At 41.3% G+C, this 17,500-nt stretch overlaps 1 protein-coding gene across 4 annotated transcripts in view; it reads left to right on the top strand.

Annotated features, from left to right (window-relative positions):
• The window catches only part of LOC126385035 (ELKS/Rab6-interacting/CAST family member 1-like), a 211,662-nt gene that overhangs the window by 76,711 nt on the left and 117,451 nt on the right, over window positions 1–17,500 (top strand). The window lies entirely within an intron of this gene.

Raw genomic sequence — 17,500 nt, 5'->3', positions numbered from 1 at the left:
CAGGACTGTCTTTTCTTGTTGAATTGATCATTTAATTTTAGATTGGACTCCACTTTGTCGTCCATTTTCTATCAAATTTCAAGCTGTTGGAGTCTATGGTAATCTTCCCTGCGGTACTAATCCATAAATCTTACCTTTTTCTCACCTCAAGCTTTTCCTTCTTTCTTCCCTTTTTCTCCTTCCACATCGGTTTAATTTCCTCTGGGATCACTCATCTTTTCTTATTTCTATCATTGTACCTTATTCACATGTGTGTATGCATAATATATATGCATCCATGTGACTCTGCATCTGCGTGAGTGCGTTTATGTTCGATTGTGTGTGTGTATGCGGCCATCACACCCCAGAACTCCCTCTTCTTCTCATCTGTGGCGTCCTCAGCAGTCGCGAAAACAGGCGCCTCCCCCCGCTGCCTCCCAGCAGCCAATGGGGGGGCTGGTGTGGGACTACCTGGGCACGTGAGTGGCTGGAGGCCCTGTCAGTCAATTAGACAGATGCACGACAAAACTCACTTTGCTTGTCGGAGGACGGGGTATGAGAGCACTATGAGAGCAACCAGTCCCATGTGGAAAAGTTATTTGGAGTTAAACGCTTCAGTAATTCGTTTGTGCCTCAATTTGTCCCATTTGACACTAAACCTCGAACCATGACAGATGATCATAGATGAAAGGCATGTAGTGGATTCATATGCACATGGGTCAGAGGTTCCTACATTCAGATTAATATGTTGTCTGACAGCATCTGACGAATATAATACATAACACTGAACAATCATTTCAGTCATTTTCTTGCAAAATACCAAAAAAAAGTAAGAATTCCTTTCCTTTGAATTCACATAAAACGAGCAATAAGGCATGTCACTTTCGGTTAAGTTTGTTTTCAATAGCCAGGCGCCCATAAATAACTGGTTACTAACTGCTTAATTTTTACCAAAAAAAGGCTAAATCAAATGATGGAAAATACAAGAGGCCTTTCTTTTTAGTCTGGCACTCCATTGACTCAGTGAACTTTAGGCATTAGCCATTTACAGGTGGTGAAATTTTAATGTTTTGTGATGTAAATGTATTGCCTTTTATTTTATTTTCTGTTGGCTTTGCTGACAAACAGATGGCTAGCCGTGTTAATATGCAGAAACACAGTGCCCACGGCCCACCCTCCGGTCTCCACTGGTTAGCTAACATTAACCTTGGCCACTCAGCACTACACACCGCCCCGGTCTGGTGAATGCTAGCTAGTGGCACCACTTCTTTGGGGATTACTGCAAGTAACGCCATCTGGTGGCAGGATGGCGTTGCTGTGTGAACATGGTGGCTACCCTCCCTATATAGCCCAGGTAAGTAAGTGGCTTCATTTTCAGCAGCAAGACCTCTTTAGCGTAGTTAACCATGTTAGCACAGCTAGCCGTGCTGACACTGCTAGCTGTGCTAACAGAGCTAACAGTGCTGACATAGTTAACAATGCCACAGGAGGTTTGCAACTCAAAATGTAGCTGCTTTCTCACTAGGGCAACCTGCGCAATATTTCTACAGCAACACTGTTAGGTCGGGATGGTGTTACCAGTCATAATCTCCGAATGAGCTACACTGCTTGCTAGCTCCCACCAGACCTGGTTGCGATAAAGTGAAGAATAGCAAAATTAACCTATAGACTGACATGTGTAACCAGTTAAAATATGGTTAACTGTTGACACCCCTAATTTGAACAGGTCACATTGGGCTCAGAGAAATTATAATGCTTATTTTTCTCTGTTTTATGACATTTTATAGGCAACACAATTAATTAAATTCATTAGAAAATAATCAGCAGATGAACTGATAATGGCCGCTAATTGCAGCATGTTAAAGAAAATAAAAAGACTGTGACTCGTCAAAGAGATTCTTCATGTTTTGAAAGCCTTTTCCACATGGGACAGAGCTGAGTATGTTCACTAATAATCGCCATCAAAGAGTTGCAGCATTGACTGAATCTTCGCCAAGCCTCTCTAGCACAGCTTTTTTGGACTGTTTGCGGAATGAAACAAATCCCCCTAAAGGTCAGTCATCGGCACGAGTTGTACTCTCATCAGCAGAAGTTTCTGTCGTCTGTTATATTGCAGCATGACAAGCCAAACTGCTCCCAAAAGTTTGTAAAATGAGGGCGCAGTTTGGCACCAGAGCCTCTGCTGTACAGCCTGAAACTCTTTGAGCCGCTGTTCCTGTCAATGATGCAACTCTTTCATTTAGTGGCTCTGTTTTCACGCTTCACTTTTGTTTTACTTTCAGCCAAGGATGCCTGACTCGCAGAGTTTAACCCACTCTTTTTTTCATTAGGAGTCTGGACAGTTCACTCCGTTTTTTGTACTTTTTCATGCTAATAGGAATGGTTTGTCTGTTTCTAACGACTTTTATACCTGTCTACGTTATTTTGCTTAACCTGTCTGTTTCTCACTCTTTACGTGTGTCTATGTAGACTATATCTACCTCTAGTCTTAACCTTAATCTGTCTTTTCTTTCTATCTGTATCTGATTATCTGTCAGCATGCATGCCTGCCTGCCTCTGTGTTTCCCCGTCTCCCTGAATATTTGTTTCATTCTGTTGTTCTGCCTGTGTGTCTGTTATGCGTATTTCGGTATGAAGAGGACTAAAAAAAACAGGGAAGTAACTTCTTTCACAAAAACCACCTCTTAAGTAGGGTCAGTTGTCTTTTTTCTAATGGCCACAGTAAAATCATGATTGAAATTAAAGCGGTAAACAGTGTTAAAGGGGCCATCGCACCTTTCAGTATGTCGGAGGTACTGGTGGGATGACGGTTGCAGCAGCTATGCGTTTCACAATGCGAGTACGACTTTGGCATTGTTTCTTGTGAGCAGTTTGTGGCGCCAAAAATGAGGTATAATGAGGTATTTATTTTGTACTACTTTCTGTCTCCACTGTGTGGTGCTAGAGAACAAACACTAATAATATGTTGCTGTATATCACCTGCAGACCACAGCATGTAAATTTCACGGAAATCGGATGATCTTTGTCACATAAGGCTAACTTCCTGTTGTCAGTAGGTGGCACTATGACTGTGACTCACCATGTTCATGTAGATGTCTTCAGGTCTGGTCTTTTATCCAGTATGTGAAATTTGGAGCAGATTGGACCATGTAAACTCAAGTTACAACAGTTCCTATGTCATACTGAAACATCAAAATTCACACCACGGCAACACCGAAAACTGACGATTTTTTACCATAAAGCATCACCATGGTCAACATGCTAGGCGCAGTACATCAAAGTATAAAACATGTCGTTTTCTGTTAAGTAGGTAGCACTATGACTTTAAATCAATATTTGCACATACATGACTTCATGCCGGGACTCTCAAATGTGAAGTTAAGGGTTGATCTGCTAATTGTGTTAAAAACCACTTCCTATTTCATGGCAAAACATGGAAATTCGACTCCTCGCCATGACCACACTGTTCAATGAGAACTCAAAAGGTTCACCGTTTAGCATCGCTAACATCTTTAGATTACAGACGAAATTTGAAGTCGATCTCGTGAAATCTCTTGGAGGAGTTAGTTAAAGGACAACACCTGGAAATGGTTAAAATAAAAGCACTAAAATGAAAAGGAAATCCAAAATGGCTGACTTCCTTTTGGTTTAGGTGGCACCAAGAGCCTTGGGATTTTGCATGTGCCTCCCAATTTTTGTACATCTAGGTGAAACCTGCCAGGACTTCTTCATTGAAATTTTGTAGGGAGTGCTAACGAGCTATTTTGTCACAACCCAGCACAAGACCTACTGAGTATCAAATATTTCACTGCTTCTGATGCGTGTGTGAAGTTTTGTGAGTTTTCAAGCACCTTTAGTTCCTCATAAGTGCGAATCTTTTTGTGAAATAATAAGAAACAGTTTCCAGTAGGGTCCTCGCAGCAGTCGGTGGTCCGTGTACAAAGAGGTATATTTTAGTAAGACTAGTGAGAACAAAGTTTGTCTTCGAGGGTTAGACAGGTCAGAGCTGTCTGCGGTTATGAAAACTGGTCCGTCTGTGTGTTTTTACGCCTCTTGACGCCTTTGATTTCTGAACTATCGTATGCTCTCTGTCTGCGCCTTCTCTCTCTCTGCCTCTTTAATCTCTTCCTCCGGTTTCTTCCTTGGACACGATTTGTACCCACTCCCACTCTCTGTGTGTCTGTCTATGGGTTTAGTAGTTTGACTGTAAGACTAATGGTTGTTAATGATTTTAGGGAGATTCAGTGTTTCCTCACTGTGTCTCCGTCTGGCCAGTAGAAATACTAGACTATTAATAATTCAGCACCTGCTGACTTCAAACTGGTGGGTTTAACTGTGTGTGTGTTGGGTGTGTGTTGGGTGTGTGTGTGTGTGTGTGTGTGTGTGTGTGTGTGTGTGTGTGTGTGTGTCTGTGTGTGTTATTTAGTCTGCCAGTAGCCACAGATGCAGATTTACAACAGCTAGCTTTGTGGGCAACATCGTAGTGTAACTTAATAACCATTTAAAACGGCAAATGGATGAACATGTGGGATTTTTAAAGACCTTACATCATATGTGTTTGAAAGATGTTTCATCCTCCTGGTGGATCACAATAAAACAAAATCTTCTCTGCATCTGATATTTAATATCTGAACTTTGCCTGTTGCTCTTAGGAAACAGGAGAGGTATTAAATCTAGGTTTAGTGTCATGTGTTTGAGAAGACTATCTTGTAACAGTTAAATTAAGATAAAGTAGATTTTTATGAGAGAATTTAACTATCCTTTTACACACTGGCACATGCACAGTCATTACTGTGAAGTGTGCGGTTTGAATTGGTTATATTAGAGGAGGTATGATACTTTTTAAATCTTCACATTCAGTGGTTTCATTTAGCTGTTAGATGTATGATGAGGGAAACTATCCCTGGCTAATTTAAGGCTGCGGTTAAGTGTTGACATGGTGAAGCGCGGTCAGAAAAAGGGCAGAACTGACTGTGTGCTCATTCCCGTCGCCATTAGTTACCATTGCTACGCCTTTCAAGCTTTCAAGTCAACAGTGATGACCGTGACAGATTTACCACTCAAACTGTATTAGTAATTTTTGAAATAATAGGTCCCTGATTTCAGACGAAGGTAACCTCCCTGCAGATTTTGTCAGCCGTGGCTAGCTTGTTAATTAAGCTAGGGGAGGATCTGTGCCTGTCTTCGACTCGTTGACTGTCATCAGATGTTTTTGCAAGCAATGTTAGAGTCACAATATTGTTTGGAACACTAAAAGTCAAATGTCACATCTGCTCTCAAGTGCAGGGGCCATCAACACACTTAATACCTTTATATGAATACTAAAGGCAACAGTAAACTCCCAAGAATATATATATATATATATATATATATATATATATAGTTAAAACATTATCCATTAAACAAGTAATTCCACTTTAATAAAATCTGCATAGTTAAACATATATCATACAGGTATAAAAACATAACCTTGACAAGTATGAGACATCAGTTTGGTTTTTTTTAGCAGGCAGAGATTAGAGACTAAGTGCATGATGAGTGTCATGGTTCTGTTTTGCTCCTGATTGGTGCAATTTAAGATGTCATAATTGCTCTCAGGAGTTGTTTGAACACCTTGTTTTTAGCAAGCCCCAAGAAACAGTGCCAGGCTTTGAAGCCAATTTTGAATAGTGGCCAAACATGGAATTACAACATCACGTGATGCTTTTGCGCTCAAAAAGACATTTTCCCCATTGACGTATATGGTGAAAGAGATGTCTGTAAATCAGTGGATTTTTGAGCGTCACAGCCCCCACAAAATGACTCCTTTCACTGTCAGGATTTGATGCATTCAGTCTTGTAACATTTCTAAAGTCTAGAAGAGACGCATGATTAAATCAATTTACCCCCATTAAAGTTAGCGGAGCGTTAAACCGGAAGGTAGCCACTCGGCTGCCCTAAGTGTCTAGTGCACCTGCTCTGTGGGCCCCAGGATGTGAAAGATCCAGATAATTTTATAATGTGAAAAATGTGACATGCACCATTGAGCATCTTTCATAGGAGTAGACAAGACCCTGCCTCCAAAGCTGTATCCAGTTCTCTTAATAAATCCATAGTATCTGACCGAATGTTGCCATTGTTTAAAACTAAAATCTTGTAAAAGGGGTCTTAAATATGCACTTAATAGAAGAAAAATGTAAGATCAGAATGTTTTCATATAACCGTTTTCATATTTTACTGTAGGTAGGCTACTAAGGTAGTTCTCTGGCTGTTAATTGCAGCTTAGTTCCTGTGTCAACAAAGCGTTTTCTATCAGTGCCTGTGTCTTTTTCAACTGTTCGCAGTGCGGCTGCCTAGAGAAAAGCCACTGTGTCTAGCATCTTTTTTCAAAGCAGTCCGCCTTTTTTGTGCAGGCGCTTCGAGGGCTTTTTGTTAAAAAATTCTGAACTTGTCAGAAAGGCGCTGGCGTCACCACTGCCACTTTTTTAGCCAGGCTACCGTCACAGCAAGACAGAAAAGCCCATTTGTGCGAGCAAAACTGCCCGTGGATGCTGGATGTTGTTGGTTAGTGTTGTGCTTCTATTACTGTACCGTTGTAAGTCTGTTAACTGTGTATTCAATCCTCTGTTAATGTAGCATTGCATTAGCTACCTAGCTAATGTTAATGTCAAGATAATGTTGTCATAGAAACAAAACCCATGCACAGCACGTCATTAAAAACAGCACTGGGATGAAGTGCTCCCCAGCGCCCTACTACCGCTGACGAAAAACGCTATGTGGACACAGGCCCTACTTTGGAACAGACACACACAGTTTAATAATACATTTTTTAAACGTAGGCTCCTGTGTTTTGGGTTTTGGAAAGCCTACGAAAAAAACAAACCCCAAAAATTTTAACTACAGTGCTATTCCATACATGGAAGACTCCATATCTGCGCTAATTACGGTTGCTAAGCTATGACAGGAATTTAGCAAATGGAGAATCTCTATGATCTTCATTTTTCCTCTTGTGTTACTTCTTACTGCTGCCTCTACTGAAACTACTGTTAAGGTACCGCTGAGACATTTCAACCCAGCGGCTCTTTTCTTGGCTGCTTACAGATGTCGGTAACTGTAAAAATATTTGGAAAGCCACGGATTAACAAACGTCCCCTGTTTCAGATAATAACATATTCAGCAACTCGGCTGTTTTGAACCCGCAAGCACTGACCCTGTAACATAACATGTACTAATACTGACTTTGTCCCAGGGCTACCAAACCCTGCTGTGAATTATAAGACTTAGCCTGGAGCTAACAGGTACGTCAGAGGAGGATACATTCGCCTGTGGCCAACTCTTAGCTTGGCACCAAGGCTAACCCTGGGCTATGAGTGAGCAGCGGGAACATTACTAATGAAAAGATCAGATGTGGGTTAAACAAGGGTAAAAATCAACCCTCTGTGTGTCTCTCTTTCTCCCCCCTCTAGTTTAAATCCAGCTGTAATGGTACCAGGTTATTTATTTCAGTAACTAAGATGGTAATTGGAGCAGACTGAGTGACTTCACACTGAGGGGAAATGGAGCTGAAAATCTGCCCTGATGGCCAAAATAAAGGATTTGGATGGAAGAGTGGAAAACAGAGTGAGGGAAAGAAGGAGGAAGGGGAAAGGAAGGTGGTGGCAGAGGGAGAAAAACAGGGAGACAGAAATGAAATAACGGGTGGAGGCGCAGAGGGAGAAAGAACAGAGCAGACAACATAGAGGGGAGAGGGAAACAGAAAATGAAACTGACAGAAAAGACTGGAAAGGGGAGAAAAGGAGAGAAAAATGAAGGAGGTTGAGAGTGATGTAGAGTATAAACCTGAGTAATGGGAAATTAGAGAAGTTTATTGCGTGTTATATTGTTCTGTAATGGACAATTTGTCTCTGGCACGCCGTCATTAGCGTGCGTTCCCAGGCATAAGCTCACCCTGGAGGTCGGGCTGTGCCAGTTCAACCAAACACACGAGGAGTGATCGTGTGGAATTATTTTGAGGTCAACCAATTGAGGAAGTGAATTTTTCTCCAGATTTCATATCTTAACGATTGCATAGCATATGCCTTTCGGCGGAGACCACAAATCCACGAGCTGCGTGCTTTTCAAGCGGCCCCCGCGGGAAGGGAAAGAAGTCCTCTGCGATATGAAAACCATTGAAGGAGAAATAATTCATAGTGAGCACGCTTATGCTTTGATTGGCTAATTGCTCGCTTTCTATGGCTTGTGTTTGCGGTTTTGTCTCCCTGTGTGCCCTTGATGTCATGTGAGGTGAGCAGGCCTCTCTTAACCCCACCGAAAAAAGACGAGCTGCTTGCGTTTAACCTGTTAATGTGACCGTGTGTGTGCCTGCCTGGCTGTTTGCTTGGTCATGCCTGTCTCTGTGTTTATGTGCCCGCTCTGTTGCTATGGTTAATTATGTCTCTCTGGCTGTCTCTCTGTCAGCTCCTCTGTCTCTCATCTCTTTCGTCTTTGAAGAGTGATCAAGCTGGCTAACCTAGCACTCAACTCCTGTCTCACCTTTTCCTCTCCTTCCCTGTCTCTCTTTCCCTTTCTTTTATCTTTACAATGCAACGCCGTCTCCCGTTCTACCCAGTCTTGCCTCAAGGTTAGTACCACACGCCTATTTTTCTCCCTCCGTCACTGTCTCCCTGTCTCTCATCGCGCTCTCCTTCAGTGTCACACTTCTTGTCCTTGCATCAAGACACTCTCTCATCTCCTTCACTCTGTCATAAACTCTGTTTTTAATCATTCTCATCATGTCTGTCTGTCTTTGAAGGAGACACCTTGACTTTCACTCCGCTCCCTTCCTCTGTCACATCACTGCCTCTTTGAAGAGGAAGCATTATTGGTTCTTTCTTGCACCCCTCCATTACAGTCCTGTCACGATACTCGCACCAAGTTCAAATTTCAGGCTACCACAGCAAACAATAAAAATGTTCAAGCACTATATCGCCTTCATTAAGTTGGACAGCTGTGAACTTTTGCTCAGAGTTCCTCTTACTTCTGCTTAGGTTTCTGTCTTTGTGGCTTTTATAGAGAAATCACTCTACATTTTGTTCCTGTCATATTTTTGTTAAACAGTTTGGACAGTGTTTTAAATGTTCAACCAAGGTTACACAATCTTTTATGGTCTGATTGTGTTGCCAGGCAATCAGGGGAGACACCAGGAAGTCGCTGCTCCTAGCCAAGAAATAGTTCGGCAAATAACTGCTCGTGAACCGCGACTTGTGGTCACACTTGGGTTTTTGAACAGATTAAACAAACAAGATGTAACGTGTTCGTGAGTGAACTTTGCTAGTAGGTGGACTTCTTTTTTTACTAGTGATGAGCTGATTCTTTTAAAAGTATTGGGCCTTCGAGTTGATACATGTAAATATTTCGAACCTTTGAGTTTTGTGACATTTTTTCAAAATATGATGTCAGTTTCTTCGTGACACTGATATAGCCTGTTCACAGTCGACAGCTAGAGCTGATTGGCTGATATTCACCTTGTTGACTGCTATGGACAAACTAGATGGCATTAACCGAGGGCGGTGGTCGATGTTTTTCCATTTTCAATTTTGAACAGGCTAAAAAGCAGGGCTCAAGACTGACGGTGTCCCTTCGTCCCGGGGACAGCAGAGCACATATTTGGAACGAACAGAGATTTTCCCTCGGATACCGTTGGGATGAAAGGATGCAGTAAACTCACTATCAGCACATCAGGGACTCTATTGCTTCCTTGATAATGCTATGTTGTGAACAACAAGTCTGTGTTGACATGGGCAGAAGGAGAGCTAGTTAACGTCAGCTGTTAGCTGTTAGCAGCTAGTGGCTGATACTAACTGCTGATGGAGGTCGTAATGAGCTGCATTATGTTGCGTCCAAGCTGTTAGGTGAAGGCAAATAATCATGTTCTCATGATGTGTTCAAATGTCATCTTGTAAAAGGCAGTTTTTGGCAAAAAACTTGAATAAAGAGAATTTTTTTGATGTCTTCACAGCAATATACAATAGATATATTAGGATAGGATAGGATTTTTTTTTTTTTTTTTAACAAAGATTTCTTTGTTTCTCCAGCACAAAAGAGGGAACAAATAACAACAAAAACAAAATTAGCGATGACAACAAAACATCTGTATCAGCTACATTGTTAATTTAAACACTGGTATCGGTATCAGCCCACACACAATCGGTGCATCCCGAAAAATACTAATTTTAATGCAATGATTCAGCATCCAACTCGTACAGTAGGCTATGTAAATTCAATATGATGTCACAGAAATGTCACTGACAAACGATCTGTCGATCTTTGAGGGGCAAGTAGCAGACGCCCCAGCGTCCTCTGCAGCCTTGTGCTGCGTTTATATAGTGTTGGAATGATCTAAAAATTAGTTCCTATTCATATATCATGGCTCACCTGATCCATTTCCTTTGCTCTTCATTATCAATGTGTTGTTTTAGCACTCTGATCATACGACACATCTCCTTTATAGCAGCCATGTTGTTTCCACATTCCAACTTAAAGCTCATGAACACACCTTAGTCAGAGGAAATACCATGCGAGGAACATGTGAATACACCATTGGCCTTTGTTGGCAGAGGTCTTGACTCAAGTCAGATTCAGTCGCTTCTCATTTACTTACCATAGCAGGCAGCGTGAGCCAGTACCTGACGATAACAGTGAGTGGGTGAGTGGAAGGTTGGGACACTAAAAAAGTTGTGCAAAAAGATTTGTTTATTTCCCCCCATCACTATTTTTCATCTGTGGACACGACCAGACTAGCTGTTTCCCCCTGTTTCCATTCTTTATGCTAAGCTAGGCTAACTGGCTCCATATTTAATGGACAGTTATCATCTTACTTTTGTCAAGAAGGTGAATATGTCCAACTATTTCTTTAAGTGTGTCACGTTAAGCATTGTCCACATCCCGAGATTCAAAAAGTCCCTCGTCTTCTTCTTTTCTGACTTTTAAATATTCCTATCTGCACTCGAGAGGTGACTCCGTAATGTGATTTCAGCCTGCAGAAACCAAAAGTCTGAATTTTGTCTTTTTTAACAGACACATCAAAATCACATTGAAATTTCTCTGACCTACACATTGTGATCGACCACATAATAACCACTTCTCCCTTCTGTTTCCTGCATAAATCTGGTGGTCTGAGTGTTTTGAGCGCTCTGCTGTGCTGTAAAGGTCTCCCCAGCGCCAGCTCCTTCTCTGCTCTCTCTTTCCTTTTCAACTCGCACAGCCACTGTTCCCCCTGCCGTCTTGTCAGCTTTTTCATCGCTGTTGTTCTGGTGTTTTGTGATTCAACTCTAGAGGGGGAAAGAAACAAAAGAAAAAGTTAGCATTGCCTTGCTGTCTGGTAGACGACAGAAGACTTCTTTTTCTTCTTCTGTCCTTTTTTTTTCTCTCCTCGTCTTGTCTTTTTTTTTTTTTCTGGTTGTTTTGATCTTGCGCTAAGGAACTCCTCATCCACTGCCAAATGTCTGACATCAAGGTCTCTGTAGCTTTAAAAGGAATTGCATTGTGTCTCTATGTGTGTGTGTGTGTGTGTGTGTGTGTGTGATCCCTTTGAGGTCCCGTATGACTCTGAGCATTGAGGTGGTGCAGGGATTTGTCAGCTAATGGGTGACAACAAGCAGGCACACACACACACACACACACACACACACACACACACACACACACACACACACACACATTATCACAGACCCATGCACACTTTTTTTCCTGTCCCTTACACACAAACACACATGCAAGAAATACTTTGCCAGCTAATAGGTGACAACACTACAGTGGGGATGACTGCTGAGAATCATCTAATTAAAATACCTACATGCACACACCGTTCCCAGCACTGGGGGAAAATGAAAAACACTTTTTGTTTACAGTTTTGTTTACAGAAAATAGACAAATCTACAGTTCAGTAAATTATGCTTTCTCATCCTGTTATATTTTGCTTTGTTGTAGTATTATAATATTAATCCTGGTGTTTTGCTGCTTCACTTCCTCGCTGTTTGGGATCTAACAGACACAGAGTGCAACATCAACCATTTTTTCTCCTTTGCATATTTTTTTTATTTTCCTCTGACACTATTAAACCTCAATATGCAGCAAGAATTAATCTAGGAATACTTTGCTTTGCCACAAACTGAGCTTACCTTCATGGTGGTTACATAAATGGCGTTAATGGGACAGATATTATGCTTTACATTTTAAATGAGCAATGCATTAATACATACACATACATAATACATACAATGTAATGCAAACAAACTGGCATTTAAATAGACTTATTTGGGATTACTGTCAATACTAAAGCTGCAGCAAGTAGTTGATTAATTGATCAGCAGCCATTTTTACAGTCAATCAGTCGTTTTCGTAATTTTTCAACCCAGTCAAGACAAATGTTGGCACTGTACATTTCAATCAGGAGAGACAGAAGAATGAAATAAAGATAAAGTTCAATGCAAATTATAAGTGCACCGATTAACAGATGATTTATGCTGATAAGATTTAACACAAGTCTTTGGCGCTTGGACACCAGAGGGAGATTTTTTGTGATCGTAGGACATCTGAGCGGCAGTAAGATAAATCCCCTCATGGAGTGCAGACACTGGTGGAGGTGGAGATGGAGGTGGCTCCTGACTTTGGTTGATGACTGCTGAAGTGAATAGAGGCTGCATCTGAGAAGGCTAGGTGGTGATGGGGAGGTGGAGGTACGGCATGAAAGGAGCAGTGAGATGATAGACTGACTGAGGAGGTGTGTCCATATGCTACGGGTTGATTGTGGATCAGCTGTAGATCAGCTGATGACTCCACTGACATCCCTGAACACTGACAGCCAGAGACAGAGCGTGAGCATGCGTGCAAGGAGTGAATGGCAGGGTGAGGAAGAAAGGTACAGCCTAAGCATGAAAAGGTATCATCTTCCTGATTGCACTTTCGCTAGAGCTTCATTTCTACAAACCATGGATATGCTACATTTGTACATTTCATATGTAGCAGATGTGTTGAAACTTTACATTTCTTTACTTTTCAGTCTTCAATTTTATGTTGTCACAACGTTGTGGCACGCCTGGGGCCAGCCCCTGCCTGGGCACTAGTGTGCCCATGCCGTGCAAGGTGCTCAAGGTCCGAAAAGTCCGTTTCCTCAAAGTTTTCTATGGTCATGAGCTTTGGGTAGTGACAGAAAGAATGAGATCGCGGATATAAGCAGATTAGAGTCGCTGCTCCTTTGCGTCAAAAGGGGTCAGTTGAGGTGGTTCGGGCATCTGATCAGGATGCCTCCTGGGCGCCTCCCACTGGAGGTGTTTTTGGGGCACGCCCCACTGGTAGGAGGCCCCGGGGCAGACCCAGAACACGCTGGAGGGATTACATATCTCATCTGGTCTGGGAACACCCTGAAGTCCCCCAGGAGGAGCTGGAAAGCGTTGCTGGGGAGAGTGATGTCTGGGGTGCTTTGCTTGGCCTGCTGCCCCCGTGACCCAGCCCCGGATAAGCGGTTGAAAATGGACGGATGGATGGATGGATGGACAATGCTGTGGTTAATGTAGGCACAAAAAAACATGTGGTAGGCGTCATGCAAAGATCATGTTTTGGCTTAAAATACAAATAAAATACAGCCTCGAATGGAAATGTCCTGATGGGATGTTAAAAATACCCGCTTTTGTTGTTTGTTGGTCTGCAACAGTTGTTTGCTGCTGCTGTTTGGCAGCCTCATTGGCAGCCACATAGCTGTCACAACATCCACCATTGCCTCCTCAGCAGCTCATGTACATGTAATCTGAACTACGTCACTTTAGAAAGGTTATGATACATGAAATGTGACATATCCATGGTTTGCAGAAACTTAGATTGCGAACATTTTATTCTGGTGACTTGGCTGAATTTCCAGCTTCTCGATTGTCTGTCATCTCTGATAGTAAACTGAATGTATTTGGGATATTTGTTTGAATAAAACAAGCTTTATGAATACATCACCTTGGGCTATGAGGAATTATAAAGACTGATTTCATTATTTTCAGACATATAGATCAAACTATAAGCAATAAATTAATCAGTAATGAAAGCAATCTTGGTTTCAGCCTTAAAAATCATGTTTTTAAGCACTTCTTGTGAAATCAAGAAAAAAATATGACGTTTCAAGATGATAAAACAATGTTAAACATGTTGTTTTTTTTAAATGTTAAAGACCCAAATGTCCTGAGAACCCCGAACAGAACATTAGGGTTAAAGTGCATGTATTTCATGCATACAGTCAACAGCATACTATGAGTATTGAGAAATAATAATAGTAGTCTTTTTGTTCCGTTTCACTCATCTACAATATAATCTAGAGTTCAAATCAAAAGGTAAATACGAGGCTAAAGAACAGAGTGTCAGTGTTTAATTTAGGGACTTTGTTGTTCTCCATGTAAAACAAAGACACGGCCAAGATCAACTCGGGCTCTCTGTCACATGCGTACACTATTACTATTATCTAAACACTTTCCCTTTCGCGGTGTGTTTAGCGCTGAGCTGTGGATATATCCAGTAAATATGATTTATTTTCACGAGGACGGATGCTATTAAAGAAGACATTTCATTCTGTCTGCTGTTGTTTCGTAGTGTTTTTACAGCTAGTTTCCAGTAATCCTCACTGTGGAAGTTTGCACACACACACACACACACACACAGTTGCCTTACCTCCTTATTTACCTCACAAATTTGCTCGCTCTCTACCTGAGGGATTTTCTACACTCATTCTGCAAACAACAACATAAGTGTTTCTTTCTTTATTCCTCCAAAATGTCCTCCTTGTGCTGTAAGTTTTTCTTCCGCACCGACAGTGGGCGAGACTATTATGTTTTTGATCTTTTTCTTTCCCTTTTTTTCATGTTTTATAGGTTTTATGGGCTTAGTAAACCAAACCAATATTTCCTGTATTTTCAAGGGAAATACTGAATTCCAAATGGTTAAAAGGAAATCCTTGATGTTAATGTTGGGTGAACTATGTGCAGTAAACATACATGAGGCCCCCGAGCATTTCTAATCAAATATTTATACAGGACTCCAGATGTAATATTAATATTACCTTAATGTGGGTCCCTGAATATCAGCAGCATGCTAATGAGGGAGGTTAAAAAGTTTTTATTTTGGAGACTTTGAGGGTTTGTGAAGTTTATGAGATTGTGTATGTGTGCATTTTTACTGCTAGTTGCCAGCAGTATTCACATTTTTTTTTACAGCTTTAAGTTTTAATGAAGGCTATTCTGTGTTTGTATATTTCTGTATATTTGTGTGTGTTTATATATAGCGTATATAAGTGTGTGTATGGTGAGTACATGAGGGTATTTTTGACGTTTTCCAAAATTTAGGAAGTTCAAAGTGCTGTCAGCGAGTGTTAGTGTGTGTTTACAGGATGTGGCACCATGTTTGCATGTGTGTGTTTCTGTGCAAATGTTGGAAAGTGGACGCATGTTGTTATGTTACGTGCAGTTGCATGCACAAGCGTGTGTGTGCGCTTGGGATATTCGCGTGTGGTCCGACCCCGAGACTCTTAATACAAAGCAGGTTGTGTTTGGAAGAGTTGACAGCAACGACTGCGCCTGTGTATGCCCACCAGTATCAGCAGAGTTTCGGTGAATTTGTGCACTCGCACAGTGTGTCAGCGAGTGTATAACCGTGTGTACTTTGTGTGTGCGGACGTGGTTTCACTGCACATTTGTACGTGGTGTTTACAGCGTTGTGGGCAAAGCGAACTCTCCCATGATTCCACCTCCTCCAGCGGTTTGCAGCAGTTGTTGAAAGTGATTTCAGAGGGAGAGTGAAGGAAGTATTTTACATATTAAAACGGCTTCAAATGGCACTTTGCCTCCACTGAGCCGAGCCATCGAGTTCACCGAGCAGCTTCTGCTCCTTAAAGCAAACCAGTAATGAAAGTGTTTTAGTGTTTAATTAAACATGTAGATTCACAACTGCAACTTTTTAAAAAACTATTCATATCATATACGTTCGGTTGATCAGGATAGAGAGGGAATGTGGGATGGAAAGAAAGGACTGGGCTGACACACAATGTTGCATGAACCCATGTCACCATGTCACAGTTACATAATAATATAGAAGTAATATTTTTTAGGGCATTTTTGCCTTTAATTGATAGGATAGTGAATTGTGAAGGAGGGAGAGAGACATGCAGCAAAGGGCCACAGGCTGGAGTCGAACCCAGGCCGCTGTGGCAACAGCCTTGTACATGGGGCGCCTGCTCTATCCACTAAGCCACCGATGCCCCAATATAGAAGTAATATTAATGCGATACTTTTATAATACCTCATAGGAAAGTCCTCCTTTCTCCTACCTTTTCCACAGCTCTACCAAACTCATTGGTTCTTGCATCGATACTAACTCACAGGCTTTCTTTTAAAATGTTTTCAAAGATATCAAGGTATGAGAAGATAATCACGATGGAGTAATGCGACTAATATATGTAGAATATATCCTTTCAGTGTCATCAACAAGTGGTGAGATTAGAGGGGTGTACTGTAAGTGATATTGCGGGTTGAAATTGATGAGCACTTTTTACTGTCAAAAGTGTATTTGAGAATTTTAAACCAATTCAGTTATTAGTCAAAAACCAACACTGAACTACTTGGGGCCAAAAAGGGTGTAACTGCATACTCACTTGAAAATATTTTTTTCAATAACGATCAGAATATTGTTCAGTAAGTACTCTGTCCTCCACATGTTTATGAAGTTTTAACATTAAAGATTAAAATCATTAAAGACTGTGGGGACAAAGTATAGTTATTAGTGTTTCGGCTGGCCCAGAAAGTTATTCGAATGTCAAATCCCTCTGGTACTCACCCCTCGTTATGTGGTAGTAAACATGACTTTGTTTTGGCACTGGAACAAGAGCACACAGGATAGACACATGACACTAATATGGAACCGTTTTTCTGAAAAACTGATGGTAGAAATGAAGGTTCAGGAAGTTACAACATATAATGACAAAAAACAAAAAAACTCTAGGCTGTCTTGTGATAGGATCACTCCAGCCATGATACAGTGATCAACGATTTAAAGTGCATGTCGACCAGAGGCGTAAAGTTGGTGGCCAATGTCCCCTCTCTATCCCATTAAGCTGGATTTGTACTTATGCATCCAATCGTTGTCTTACCTATGGCGTAGACGTAGCCTGACGTGCACCTCCTCAGAAATGTAACTACACGTTGTGGCGATGTAGACCAACCTGTCTTTTTCTGTAAGCTGAAACCGTTTACTTTAATTTTACAGATAAGAAACAATAAATTGTGAAGACAATAAAGCCTCCACAAAAATAGCATTTTAAGTCTTGTGTGTGATTTATCCTGGCTTCATATGAGCAGAGGAAATCTGTGCTCGTTGCTAGGCTAATTTATACAATGTAAAATGCCATAGGCTTGTGCTAATAACGTTAGCATGTTATATTTGTTTAGAAAATGTGTTTAGTATAAGACAGTTGTTTTGTCGGTGAACCTTGTGAGTTGTAGTGGAACCGAATTTTGTAGGTGAACCTTGTGAGTTG

This window comes from Epinephelus moara, chromosome 23 (genome assembly GCF_006386435.1).
Source record: "Epinephelus moara isolate mb chromosome 23, YSFRI_EMoa_1.0, whole genome shotgun sequence".
Taxonomy (NCBI): domain Eukaryota; kingdom Metazoa; phylum Chordata; class Actinopteri; order Perciformes; family Serranidae; genus Epinephelus; species Epinephelus moara.
This window is presented reverse-complemented; position numbering and strand designations above follow the sequence as displayed.